Source organism: Vicugna pacos, unplaced genomic scaffold (assembly GCF_048564905.1).
Source record: "Vicugna pacos unplaced genomic scaffold, VicPac4 scaffold_127, whole genome shotgun sequence".
NCBI classification, from domain to species: Eukaryota; Metazoa; Chordata; class Mammalia; order Artiodactyla; family Camelidae; genus Vicugna; species Vicugna pacos.
Genome location: NW_027328807.1, coordinates 626,369 through 639,939, shown reverse-complemented (window position 1 = coordinate 639,939; position 13,571 = coordinate 626,369). Strand labels below are relative to the sequence as shown.

At 45.0% G+C, this 13,571-nt stretch overlaps 1 long non-coding RNA gene across 1 annotated transcript; it reads left to right on the top strand.

The window, feature by feature from the left end:
• The first annotated feature begins 263 nt into the window (after positions 1 to 263).
• LOC140695051 (uncharacterized) lies at positions 264 to 4,006 on the top strand. The gene is made up of 3 exons (XR_012070738.1): positions 264 to 458; positions 2,227 to 2,336; positions 3,732 to 4,006. It is a non-coding gene; the product is annotated as an uncharacterized lncRNA (long non-coding RNA).
• Positions 4,007 to 13,571: the final 9,565 nt, after the last annotated feature.

Sequence of the window (13,571 nt, the reverse complement as noted above, 5' to 3'; positions counted from 1 at the left end):
TGGTAGGTGGGGCGGTTAGGTCAGAGGGCGGTGGCAGCGGCAGAGGGGCGGAGCGGGTCTACCCCTGGTGAACGGGTGGAATAGCTGCCTGGTCCCGGCTGCTGGGCCTGGGAGCGGCCTCTTCTTCCCCAGGTCGCCGGACACTCCTGTCCCACTCAGCTTGCTGAGTGCGGAGTGGGGGCGGGGCCGTTAAGGTGCGGGACCCACGGGGGGAGGGAGGCTGCCGCGGGGGAGCCGATCAATTCGCTCCGCTCTCCCCGGAGGCGGAGCCAGGGGCGGCTTCTGCTGCCCTAGAGGCGGGACGCGGGTCTCCAGATGAACTTGCTCCTGGGAGGCGGCGGCGGAGGCGGCAGGGGCAGGGGATGTGTTCCAGGGAGTTGCTCCATTTCTTCTCTCCCCCACGGCCTGGCTTGGGGGCGACGTCTGCCGCCGGAGATTTGCCTGAGGTCCGACTCCAGGTGAGCTTGCTCCTGGGAGATGGGTGCAGTGCGGTCAGGGGGCTGGTAAGGTGGTGGCTGCAGGCATAGGGAGGCTGCCCCGGAGGAGATTGTGGATTAGCTCCATGTCTGCACCGCGTGGCCTGAAGGCGGCCTCTGCTGCTCCAGGTCCCGGGACACCCCTGTCCCACTTTGCCTGCTGGGGGCGGGAGGCAGGGTAGTCAGGGTGCAGGGGTGGCGGTGGTCGGGGGCCTGCAGCGGGGGAGCGGACCATTTGCTCCCATCTTCCCCGCGTCTTGTCCTGGGGGCGGTCGCTGTTGCCCTGTGTTATGAGACGCGTGTATCCTAGTCGGCCTGACCCCGGGAGTTGGACTTGGTACTTTGGGGGTGGTGGCAGCAGCGGCAGGTTTTCCCATGGAACTTGTCCATTTGCTCCCACTTCCCCCCATGGTTTGCCCTGGGGGCGGTCCCTGTTGTCCCAAGTTCGTCGGACGTCCATCTCCAGGTCAGCCTGCTCCCTAGAGAAGGCCACTGTGAGGTCATGGGCAAGAGTGGTGGCTGCTGCGGGGGTAGGGGCTGCCTTGGGGAGCTGGTGGATTGGCTCCCGTCTCCCCGATGGCCTGGTGTGGGAGTGGCCTCTCCTGCCCCAGGTCACCAGACGCACCTGTCCCACTCAGCCTGCTGGGGGAGGGGCGCCCTGGGCGGTGCCTTTAAGGTGCGGGGGTGGCGATGGCGGGGGTAGAAGACCTGCAGCGCGGAGCCTGTCAATTTGCTCTCCTCTTCCCCGTGACCAATCCTGGGGGCGTCCTCTGCTGCCCAAGAAGCCGGATGCCCGTCTCCAGGTCAGCTTGCTCCTGGGAGACGGGCCCGATGTGGTCGAGGGGCAGAGGCAGTTGCGACGGCCGGCTGCCCCGCCTAATGGGGCCACTTCTTCTCCTCTCCCCTGACCTGGCCTGGGGACGTCCTCTCTGGCGCAAGATTCGCCTGACACCCCACACCTGGTCTGATTGCTCCTGGAAGGTGGGCGCGGTGAGATCAGGAGGTGGAGAGGACAGGGGCTGCCCCTGGAGAGCTGGAGGATAAGCTCCCATCTCTCTGCAGGCCTGACGTGGGGGCGGCCTCTGCTGCCCCTCGTTCCCAGGTCACACTTCTTCGGGTCATATTTCCCCGGGGTTGCGGTAGGGTGCGGGGGCGTCGGGGTGTTGGCGGGGGTATGGAGCCTGCCGCTCGGGAGCTGGGGGTTTAGCTCCCATCTTTTCCGCAGATTGGCCTGAGGGCAGCCTCTGTTGCTCCAGGTCGCAAAGCAATTTCTCTGACAGCTTAGCCACCGGAGGTGGGCAGGATGGGCTGAGAGGGCTGAGGCAGCCGCCAAGGCAGCGACGGAGGGGGCTGTCCCTGGCCAGCTGGTCAATTTGTTCCCATCTCAACCTTTGCTGCCGCAGTTTCGCAGAACGCCCTTCTCCAGTTTATTCTTCTCCAGGGAGGTGGGCGCAGTGCATGCAGCCCGAGGTCTGGGCTCTCCCTTGGGAGGGGCAGAACTCTCTTGTTCTCCTTTGTCTTTATTCTTCAGCGAAGTGGTTACTGGACGCAATTCTTAATTCTGAGAAAGTGTAGCCTGTGTTATGGAAGAGCTGCTGGACAGTGAGGTTTCTGGGTGGATTTTCACATCAGCTGATGCCCCAGGCAGGCAGGAAAGCTATTACTCAGAGCTTCTTAGTCTGGGGTTGGGGATGGCCCCGCCATCCTCACCATGCTTTTTAAAAATGTGTTACTCCCCTCTTTTTCCTAGGTGACATTTTAGGTTATTGGGTCTCAGATTGCTGGCACACTCATCCCTGTTCTCAGACATCTTTTAAACTTGGGTGAAGTGATAAGTAGGGGAAGATGATTTACTGAAAGGTAAGAATACTTAAATTCGCATTAAAGCTACATTCTGTCAATCTTTCTAAAATGATTTTCCTCTGATTCTAAATCCACGACCTAGTGAATGTTGTACTCCTGTGTAAATTATTGATCTTCACATCACATTTGTTGAGTGGTCAACGAGATTTGTTAATTAGATTATTCCTGAAAGGAAAAGTTCAGGCTTTTCAGAGTTCCTTGTCTGATGTCACCCAGGCAGTCACAGTAGAAGACAGAGCTGATATAAAAATCCCTCAGCTGCCTGAACTGCAAAGCATCTGGGATTACTGATCCCTGAAATGCAGGTGACTCTTGATGATAATCTGGGGGATGGTTTAAATGATCAGATTCTTCCAGTCCTATAAATGGGTTCCGTGGCCCCAGCCCCGGGAGAACTGGACATAAGGGCCATATCGTGTGTGGTGGGATGGGAAGGCAAGGTGTAAGAGCTGGAATCACTGAGATTCCACACTCGCTAAACACAGACTCCAGAGCCTAATTGTTGTCAGGTTCTGTTCTGGATTTGAGAGTGTGTTCATACATGATTCTTGCCCTTCTGGAGTCACTGCCTGGGTGGAAGTAACCTTTACATAGATCTGTGGAGGATGACATTTAAGTAGATGGGCTGTTATGGTTCTCAATGTGCACAGGCTTGCTCTTCCAGGCACTCGTGGGACTAACGCGAGTCATGTTATTCACTCATTCACTGATTTATTACCCTTGAATTGATCACTCGTCCCACAGTAAGTGAAACAAGGTAACAGGAAGCTGAGTTTTGTCCCCTCTCCTATCACTGATTGTTTTTCAGTCGGGCGCCCTGCGTATGCATTGTGAAACGGTGGTATTTCGTGCCCAATGGGGCAGCACTGTCAGTTCTGAGAATCAGGGGAGACACATGGGTAGGACAGCACCCTGACACACATGGCACCCCCCATCCCGTGAGACAGAATTGTTGATGCTCAGGTGACCCGATGTAGACTGCGGTGCTAAACCTGAGCATGTTTAGTTATCCTGGTGGCTATGAAAATACAGACTACCAGTCGCTACCTCTGGAGACTCTGAGGGTGTGCACCCCAGAATTCTGCATTTTACGAAGCACTTTAACGAATCCTGATGAAGAGATCTGAGTGTCCCACGGAGAAACACTGGTGTGCGAGGCACCAATATTGAGGATTCTCAGGGAACGATGTCTTTTTAGGATGGTCCATGGGCCCTCACTTTAGACTTTTGCCTTGGGTTTAATTGTATGTGTTCAGAAGTGATGTCTTTCAATTCCAGTGCATGTCAGCATGCTCTGTGCAGGGATTTACTCTCAGTAGATGGCAAAAACTATGATTCTTCAGGTCACCGAGCTACACTGTGAACGATATTTTATTTTGGTTTTCTTTGTAGCAATGCAGAGTCTCCCGAGAAGAGATTTAGACTCAACAGCTTTGTGTCAGACTTTGGAAGACCGCTGCTGCCCAAGGTGTTCTCTGGCAGTGCAATGACGAATCTAGGTCCCTCTTTCACTGCTACATCAATGAAGTGGACCACTTGGACAAGGCCAAAGCTGGTATCGCTACCATAGCCCTTTACAGTGTTATTCGGCTCCAGGAAGCCATCAGATGCAGCAGGTGGCCAGAGGAGGAGCCGAACAGACTCATGAAATGTGACATCCCCAACTTTATCAACACGGACCAGAACTCTGCCTTTGTGGAAGATGATTTCCTGATTTTGTAACTACCGATTGTTCTAGAAAATAAGCCAGTTGCCCAGAACTCACACAAAGACTTGAATTGAGAAACGTGCTTTCTCAGGTATCTTTCTGAAGATGTGAAGTCTGTCTTTGTATGGAAGGAAGTCCCCTTTCACAAAACTGAATGTGTTTGTGTCTGAGAGAGGGAAATGGAGACAGAAAGACGAAGAAGCAGAAGAGAGCCCCCTCAGAAGAGATCTAGTTAAGGTGAGTTTTTGTGCCTTTAAAAAACATTTGGGGTTTTAGGGGGAACAAATTATTTACACTGTCTTATTCTCCTCATTGGAAACCTTGGCCCCGTCGTCAGAGTCAGCGGCCTTGAACGGGGGTTGCACGCTGCGTTTCATCTGGCACTGCCACTTCCACGCTCTGCCTTTAGCACGTTGCTTTGCCTGTCAGGGTTGCCACCCTTTTAACTGTAAGGTGAGGAGTCTGGAGTAGATGATCCACCCCAGCTCTGCTGTTTTGCAAATTTCTGATTTCGTATTCGGATGAGTCTGGGATACACCCAGAGCAGTATAAACCAGGCCCTACCTCCTGCCTATTGCTGGGGCATCCCTCAGGTCTGTGCCTTCTACTCAACCCTTTACTGAGCCCAGCTTTTGTCAGGAGCCCAAGTGCCTACCGGGATGGCAGGGGACTTGTCTTTCGTGGTCACGGTGGCCAAGAATTCTATTGGTGTGCTGAAACAACTCTTCTGAGATCCTCCACCCACCCCTGCTCAAACCTAATGACAGCACTACGGTTCCTTTCCTAGGAGGAGAATCAATCCATGGTGCATTTTATGACAATCCTGTCCCCAGGGATGCACGGAAGTTTATCAGCTGAGTGAGGGGAGGTGCCTCTGTGTCCCTGTATCTCTGTCTGCTGACAGTTCGCTGCCACCGGCTACTGAACAAGAAAAGTGCTATTCACCATGTTGTGTGTTTTCCAAATGTGTAGGTGATGGTCTTGTGGCTCGTGCGTGGGCTTTGATTTGGGATGGTGAAGGGCTTATAAATACCTCATCAACATGTATTCGAGGTGGCCTGGTGCCACACAGATTTGATTCATGAAGGCATCAAGCCTGCACACTGGTTTGGAAACAACTTGGTTTTGATCATTCACACTGCATGCATGACTCGCTGCTAATCTCTGGGTGGTTTTTTCATTTCAGATTTATTCACCCCATGTCTTGCTTAAGCTGAAAAATACATTTATTTCACCAGAATATTCTCTGATTCTTTGTTTACACACATCCAGTTTTTTTAATTCCTTTAAAAATGATTCTGTGTTTATAATGCCTCCTAATTTCTATCATCTCTATGTTGCCAGTGGCCTGAGACATGCACCAGATTTGATGCCGGAACAGTTCCACCAAAAGAAATCCCTTTGCCGTAATATCTTTTGAGGAAAATATTATTCTTTAAGGCTCTAACAGTAAATCGTAGAAGAAAGCATGGAACATTTCTTGTAGTTAATACATGTTCATGCGAAAAGAAATGATATTTTCATTAAACAATGTTGATTTTAATAACTTTTACAAATGTGAACATTATTATTCATAATTTAAGTAACCAGATAAAACCACAGTTATTTATTATGAAGATTGAAATCTATTTACACGGTCTCTTAATTAGAAGTAGCTTTATTAGAAGACTGAAGGGTATTTAAAAGATGGAAAAATACCCATGATGACACCATCATTTTTATTAACTAAATATCAAGAACTGTGCAGGGATAAGATTTAACCCTCTGCAAACTGCCAAGTTAACATGAGGTAGTTTGTGGATGCTGCCAGAAGACAGGACACTCCCCCAGGATCAGAGACAAAGGACTTCCTGCCAGCACAGCAGGCAGCCTGTGGTTCAAGTTCATATTGGTTCCTGAGTTCCTTTCCTATTGCTGTTGTAACAAAGGACCACAGACTCAGTGGCTTAAAGCAATACACATTCATCTTCTCACTGTTCTAGGGTGCAGTAGTGCAAAGTCAATGTCAGTGGGCTAAAACCAACGAGTGGCCAAGGCTAAGTTCCACACCGAGGCTCTTGGGAGGGATTCGTCATCCTACCTTTCCCAGCTTGCAGAGGTGCTCACACTCCTTGGCCCAGGGCCCTGTGTCACTGTGACCTCTGCTGCCACTTTACATCTCTGTCTCTGACTATATAGATATAGAGGAAGAGTCTTCTACATCTGGTATGGACCCTTTTTCCTACATGGACATTGTATCCCTATTTATGTGCAGATGAAAACCCCTTCCCTCCAGGGTGCGGTGGCATCAGCTCACAAGATGACCACTCTGGGCTTTAAGTGTCCTCTTTGTATTGTCATCAGGGAACTTCTCTCTCCATAGTTAGCTCTGTGTTAATTTGTTGTTATATTTTACCCAGAATTACTGAAAGTTTTACTTAAAAGGGATCCTAATTAGCTCTGTTTACCTGTTTCCAGAGCTGAAAGCTTCAGTTCTAGAGTATCAGTTTGATTTTTCCTAAAAATACATTCCAGTATATTTCTCTGGTGAAAGTCTCTACCCTGTTATCTATTGTCCCATCATTTCCTTATTTTCTTGAATATATTAAAAGTATTTTATAGCCTTTATTGGTAACTCTGATGCCTACATCACCTGGGGTTTGCATCCTTTGTCTAATGCTCCTTATTCTCATGTTATCTGTCATATAGTCTGGACATGTTGCATGTCTAGAAATTCTTTATTACATGGCAGACATTGCAAATGAAAAATCCATGTTATCTTCCGTGAGAGCTTTTCTACCTTCCCGTTAGGCAGACAGTGTGAGGGACTGATCATGTCACTCCAATCAGGCGCTGAGGTGGATCAGGACTAAAGTGCCTTTTTTCTTAAAACAGCTTTGAGGTATACTTGGCAAAATAATTTTCACACGTTTAAAGTGTACAGCTTAATACGTTTTGACGTAAGTATATCCCCAAGGAACCATGACCACACTCAAGAGAGTGAACATACCCATCACCCACAAAGCTTCTCTCCTGACTTTTGTTGTCCCTCCCTCCCTCCCCGTCTCTTCTCCTGGGAACCATTGATCTGCTTTCTATCACAACATATTGGTTTGCATTTTCAAGATCCTTATATGAATGGATTCATGCAGTATCTACTCTATGTTGTCTGACTTCTTTCATTCAGTGTAATTATTTTGAGAATCATCTGTGTTGCTGTATTAATAGCTTGTTTGTCTTATAGTAGAGTATTGTTTAGTGCTGAGATTTTACTGAAGAGTTTATTGTGAGCAGTGTTTGTATAGACCATCATTTCTTTCTGCATTTACTTCTTGATGGATGCATGGGTTATTTACAACTTGTGCTATTATAAATAAAATAGCAGTGAATATTTGGTTACAAGTCTTTGTATGGACATATGCTTTTCCTTTCTAAAGCACCAGATGAGGAATGTCTGGATTATATGGTACACAGGTGTTTACCTTTTTAAAAGAATCTGTTAAAGACTTTTCCAAAATGGTTGTACTATTGTAAATTCCTCGTGGTGTGTATCAGTTCTGGTTGCTCTACTTCCTTGCCAGCACCTTGTAAGGTCAGTCTTTCTAACTGTATTCATTCTAGTATGTATGTGAACTAGTATCTCACTGTGGTTTTTAAAAGTATTTCTCTAATGACTAATGACACCTTTAATCAGCATCTTTTCATATGCTTATTATCCATCTGGATATCTTTACTGAAGTGTGTTTTCTGGCCTCATTCATTCAGGTGTTTGAATTATTATTGAATTTTGAGACCTCTTTATTCTGGATCAGATACAATGAGAGAACTTTATCAGATATATGATCTGCAAATAGCTTCTGTCTATGGCTTGTCTTTTCATTTGCTTAGCAGTGTTTAGAAGAGCATTGAAGAGTCTTCATGTTCATAAAGTTCACTCTATCAGTTTCTTTTTAAAATAGATGATACTTTTGGTGTCATAGCAAAGAAAAATTTGCCAAACCCAAGGCCATAAACCTTAAGCCTATGCTTGTTCTCCTAGCTGTTTTATAGTTTTAGATTTCCTATTAAGATCTATGATCCATTTTGAGGTAAATTTTGTATATTTTGTGAGGTGTGGATCAAAGTTCATTTTTTTTTTTTTTTGCGTATCACGATCTAATTGTTCCAGCACTACATGCTGAAAAGATCCTTTCTCCACAGCATCCTTTTTGAGAATCAATTGTCTGTATAAGTCTTGGTTTAGTTCTGAACATTCTATTGTGTTCCATTATTCTATTTTTCTGTTTTACACCAACACCATAATTTCTGATTACTGTAGCTTTATAAAAAAAGTTTGAAAATCAGATAGTGCAAGTCTTCCAACTTTGTTTTTCTTGTTCAAAGTTGTTTTGGATTTTTGGGATCCTTTGAATTTTTATATGAATTATAGAATAAGTTTTTAAATTCCTTACATCCTGTTCTGCCAAAATTCCACCCATGTCTTTGGCCGTCTCCAAAGCCACATTTTCTGAAGAAGTCTCTCTAGATCCCAGGTGAAAGGAATTTCTCTTTCGTCTGTGCTCAAATCACATTTGATATTATTTGATTACATTTAATCATATTTGCCTGTATGTACTTGTCTGACCTTTCCAGCCATTTAGTAAATCTCAAAAGATTAGGAATCTTGACTTGGTTCCCTCTGTGTGCTGAGAAACTAGTTCTATGCTTTGCAGGAGTGAGCCCTGCAGTAAGAGGTATCTGCAGCACACATCTAGCTCATTGCTTGAATATTGTCAAGGAATTCTGCAGATTTAGAATTGTTTATTGATTGTTGTCTCCAAGACGGCTCAGTCTTTTTTATTTCTATTGCTACTGCTGCAGTTTCAAAGAACAATGGGCTAGTTATTTTCCAAATATCAAATCATACTCTAATTGTGTTGTCACGCAAATTATGTGCTGCTGTGTCTTAACAACCTGCTTAGTGTTCACAGGCTCCTTCACTCATGGAAAATTTGGGAGAATGTCATATCCTTAGAGATAGCAATGCTGTCTTTGGCGACCTGAGCAGCAGTATCTGAATTCACTCCTGCTGTTTTTCCAGTGTCCCCTCTAGACCTCCTCCAGCCCTCCATGGGGGGCCCTGCAGTTCTGCCCTAGAAAAGCCTGTTGCTTCTCAGGAAGACTTCCCTATGAAACATAACCATGTCCTTCTTGTGGGGACATTCAGTCCAGAGACCTGAAAGCAGGGGAAAATATTTAGCCTGCTTTTGGTAGAACCTAAATTCTTCCATACTTGTTAGAAGCAATTTCAATGAGGAAACTGTTTTGGCATCTAACAAATCAGCATAAATGACTGATGAGGAAGATCAGCTTCCCCATCCCACTCAGTCGTCATGTTGATGTGACACACACATTGGCAAACATTTTCTCCTGTGAGCAACGTAAAGTTCAAGACGTTATGAATGGCTTTTTGTTTTTATTTCTTAGTCTTTCCACATTCACTGTGTCTCGTGAGATTATATGAATCCTGCTTATTTTCAGCCCAGCACTAAACTTTTTAAAAGGATCACGTGTTTAAAAGGCTAGTGGACAATTTTTTAGAAGACAGAAACCCTTAAATTTTGGTCCCAGAGTTGAATCTTGGTTAGTGGTGAATGAAAATTCCCGTTAAAATTTTAAATTCAGTGATATAAAGTCTTAAAAATAGTTAAATATTAGTCAATTTCATTAAACACTATAAGAGTTATTTACCTTTAAGCCTGTTTCTGGGGCAATTTTGCAATGATTCCCTCCCTTTATCGATTCCCTCTTTATCAGAATCCTTGAGAGGCCCCTGTCATCATTGTCAGTATCATCATCATCAACATGGAACTGATTCTTCTGGAAGATTCTAGGAAAATAAAGAGATGGACGGGATTATGTGTAGGTCAGTGTGTGCATATACAATAAGAACAGCTGTCAGACATTAGATGCAAGATACCCATTTCATTTAGGGGAGAATGTGGTCATGAAATCCTGATGTGGTGAATGAAGGAAGCGGTGGGAACAGGATAGTCAATGGAAAGGAGGAGGAAGTGAGTGAATTGGAGAGCATAGATCCTTGGTTAGTTGATCAGCACATTGGTGAGAATGAGGGGAGTGTGATGGCAGAATCATGTCCCTCCCCGGCCACAGGGTAGCCACCTGTGACATGTTACTGTACATGGCAAAAGGGATGACAGATATTTTAGGATTAAAAATCTTAGAGGATTTCTGTCTCCTAAATTGTCTATTAGTTAGCCTTTAAACCCATGATACATTATTATAGATTAGTGCAGGGGCACAAATAAAAAGGATTCATATAATCTCACCAGACAAACTGAATGTAGAAAGGATAAGGAAGAAAAACAAAAAGTCACTTATAAGTGCCTTGAACCATAAATTGCTCATGAGGAAATGTTACACAAGGTGAATGTCACAGCCACATACATACTGCCTGAGTGGGATGGGACAAGGGGATCCTGAGATGAGACAATAGGGTGAGTAGTCTGGATTGTCCAGGTGGGCTGAATGTAATCACAGGGGTCCTTAAAATGGAGGATATTTCCCAGCTGAGTTTAAAATCAGAGGGAGGTGTAGCGATGGAGCAATGTTCAGAAAGGCTGCTGACCATGAAAATGGAGGAAGTTGAGGGGCACAAGCTAAGGAAGGTGGGTGACCTCTGTAAACTGGAAAAAAAAAAGGAAACATTCTCTTCTAGACCCTCTAGAAGGAAGGAACCCTGCTGGTATCTTGAATTTATCCCAATGAGAACTGTGTTGGATCTCTGACATCCACAGCCATAAGCTGATAAGTCTGTGCTGGTTTAAGCTATTAAGCTTATGGGAATTTGTTACAGTGGTAATAGGAAAATAACATAGTGAGTGGTAGTGTAAGGGATTAAAGGTCTAGGATGGGGTGTGGAGAGAATTCTGACATTTACACCTAAAAAACAACCAGGTGAAGGGGGAAGGTGTTTTAAGGAAGACCTACCTGGCAGGGCTGTCAAGCAGACTGGAGTGAGCGAATCCTTGGAGTTAGAGGAATCAATTAAACCTCACAAGGAAAATAAGAAATAAAATGTAGCAGGGCTTCAGTGTTAGTAGATGTAGGAATGGAAATGGGCAGAGAGATATAAACATTATTTTGAAATTAGCTACAGGTTTGATGACTGCATGTTTGGGAGAGTTAGCCGATGTGTGGACTGAATGCATCCCCTCAAAATCCATATGTCGAAACCTCATCTCCCAGGGTGATGATATAGGGATGCGGGGCCTTTGGGAGGTGATTAGTAGGATAAAATGAGGTCATGAGAGTATTGCCCTCATGAATGGTATTAGTGTTCTTATACAGGGCCCCAAAGTGCTTGCTTCTCTCTCCTCTCTGGGCCATGAAGATAGTGGGAAGACAGCCATCTTCGAGCTGGCAATCCTCTCCCAGATACATTGACCTTGAAAGCCTCAGCCTCCAAACCATAAGGAATATGCTGGTTGTTTAAGCCACCCGACACACGGTAATTTGTTACAGAATCCCAGACTGACGAAGACAGTGGAGAATGCCACTGTGTTTTGCACTGATTGCCTGGAGAATGCTGAAACCCAGGGAAGTGGGCAGCACAGACGTTTACTCATTTAATCCTGCCAACACTGTAGGGGATAGAGTCTACATTTTCCTCGCTATTTAAAAGGTAAGGAAAAAGAGGCACAAATAATAACAATGACAACGACAACAACAACAACAACAGCAACAATAATTTGTCCAAGATTCACACAGAACTCCCTGGAGGGAGAGTGAGAATTAATACTTATGCAGGCTGGCCCCAGAGCCCCTGCTCATAACTACTAAGTCAGATCACCTTGCTTATTTAATCAGTTTTTTTCAACTGTGATATGAGTGTACTGTGTCCAGTAACTTATAATTTCAAAATACCTCACTGTAAGGGAAACATTAGTCGCAGGCATTACAACCCACAGAAAGCTAGACATACAAAAATAACTTGTTAAGGCAAGATAACCAATAATGTTTTTAAATATTATACCTGCTGACCCTTTGTAATAAAGTGTTTATTTATAATTCTGTCTGGCTACAGAATAACATCATAATCCTGCATGTGGCTGGTGGCTCCCGTGTTGGACAGCACGGGTCTAGAGAATTTAAATGACTTGCCCAGCCTTGCCCAGGAAGCTCGTGGTGGGATCAGAGCTATAGTCTGGGACTGTTCCTTCCTATCCAAGTCCCTCATGGAAGTTTAGAAGCTTCTCCTTTGGTGCCCAGCTGTCTATCCGTACTTATGACATCTTGTCAGGTGCCCCGGCCTGCTCCTGAACATCAGCCAGAACCCACTTCTGCTCTTTTTTGGCCAGGTAATACCTTCTAGCAACTTCCATTGCCTTCTTGGCATCAGTTTTTACATGGAAGGGTAGTGGCTAGAGAAGGAAATGTGTCCACATGACAGGTTTTTCATAAATAATGTAGGAGTGGTCAAGAGAAGAAAACCTCAGGAATACGAGTGGAAGCAGGTCATTTAATATACCAAATGCGTACTTTCAATGTATGTTTGTGTTTCCGAGTCCACGCTTGTTCTACTCGTGCATTATAGGCCAACACATCAGGAGACAAGGATTTGGGGCAAGAAATAGCGGCTTTAATTTGTAAAGCCAGTGGAGAAGATGGTAGACCAATGTCCTGGAGAACCATCATCCCAAGTCAGAATTCAGGCTCTTCTTATATTAAAAAGGGGAAGCGGGAATGCTTGGTTGATGCAAACTTGGTGTATGAATTCTTTGTTTTTAGAATCCTTTGTTCTTGCAGCTCTTCACCTGGGTCAGATCCGTGTAAACCTCCAACAAGCAAATGTTATTTTCTATTCTGTATCTTGTTATCTTTATACGAATGGAAAAGTGATAATATCCTTCAAAGTCAGAGCCTTGAGAATAGGGTCTCCTGTATATTTCAGGATCTAGGCAACATTGTTTCACAAAAGGTGCAGAAACAGCAAGACTAAGCCTAGGAAACAGGGCACAGGTTTAAAGTCAAAGGAACAGATCTAATATGGAGTCAGATTTGTTCTTTCCTATTTCAGTAGTGCCATGGAGAAGGCACTGTGGGCAGCTTTCTGTAGGGTCCTGGAGGCTTTCTCTCTCAGCCTCTGTGCGCCTCTATTGAAAACCCGTCATCGCTATCTGGCCTGCTGGAAAACCAGTCCGCCTGTTTTGCCCTGAAGTTGTGTTCTGTTTATAACTCATCTCTACTCCTTGGAAAAAAACTCAATAAAAACTCAGTTGGTTTCCCACCAGCCCTGAGCAGGGGTGAGGGATAGCATGTTATTATTTTATAAAAAAATATATAAAAAAGTTTTAAAACAGCACTGGGCACATAGGAGAGAGACAATCAATGCTTCCTGGCTTAAATCGAAAATGATGACTCAGTGAGTCTATGGCTGCTGTATTTGCTGAACTAGTTACTCCTTTGCTCCATTACACATTTATTTTAACTGAAAAAGAAATATATGCATATGGTTAAAAAAATTCAAACAGAGCAAAAAATAC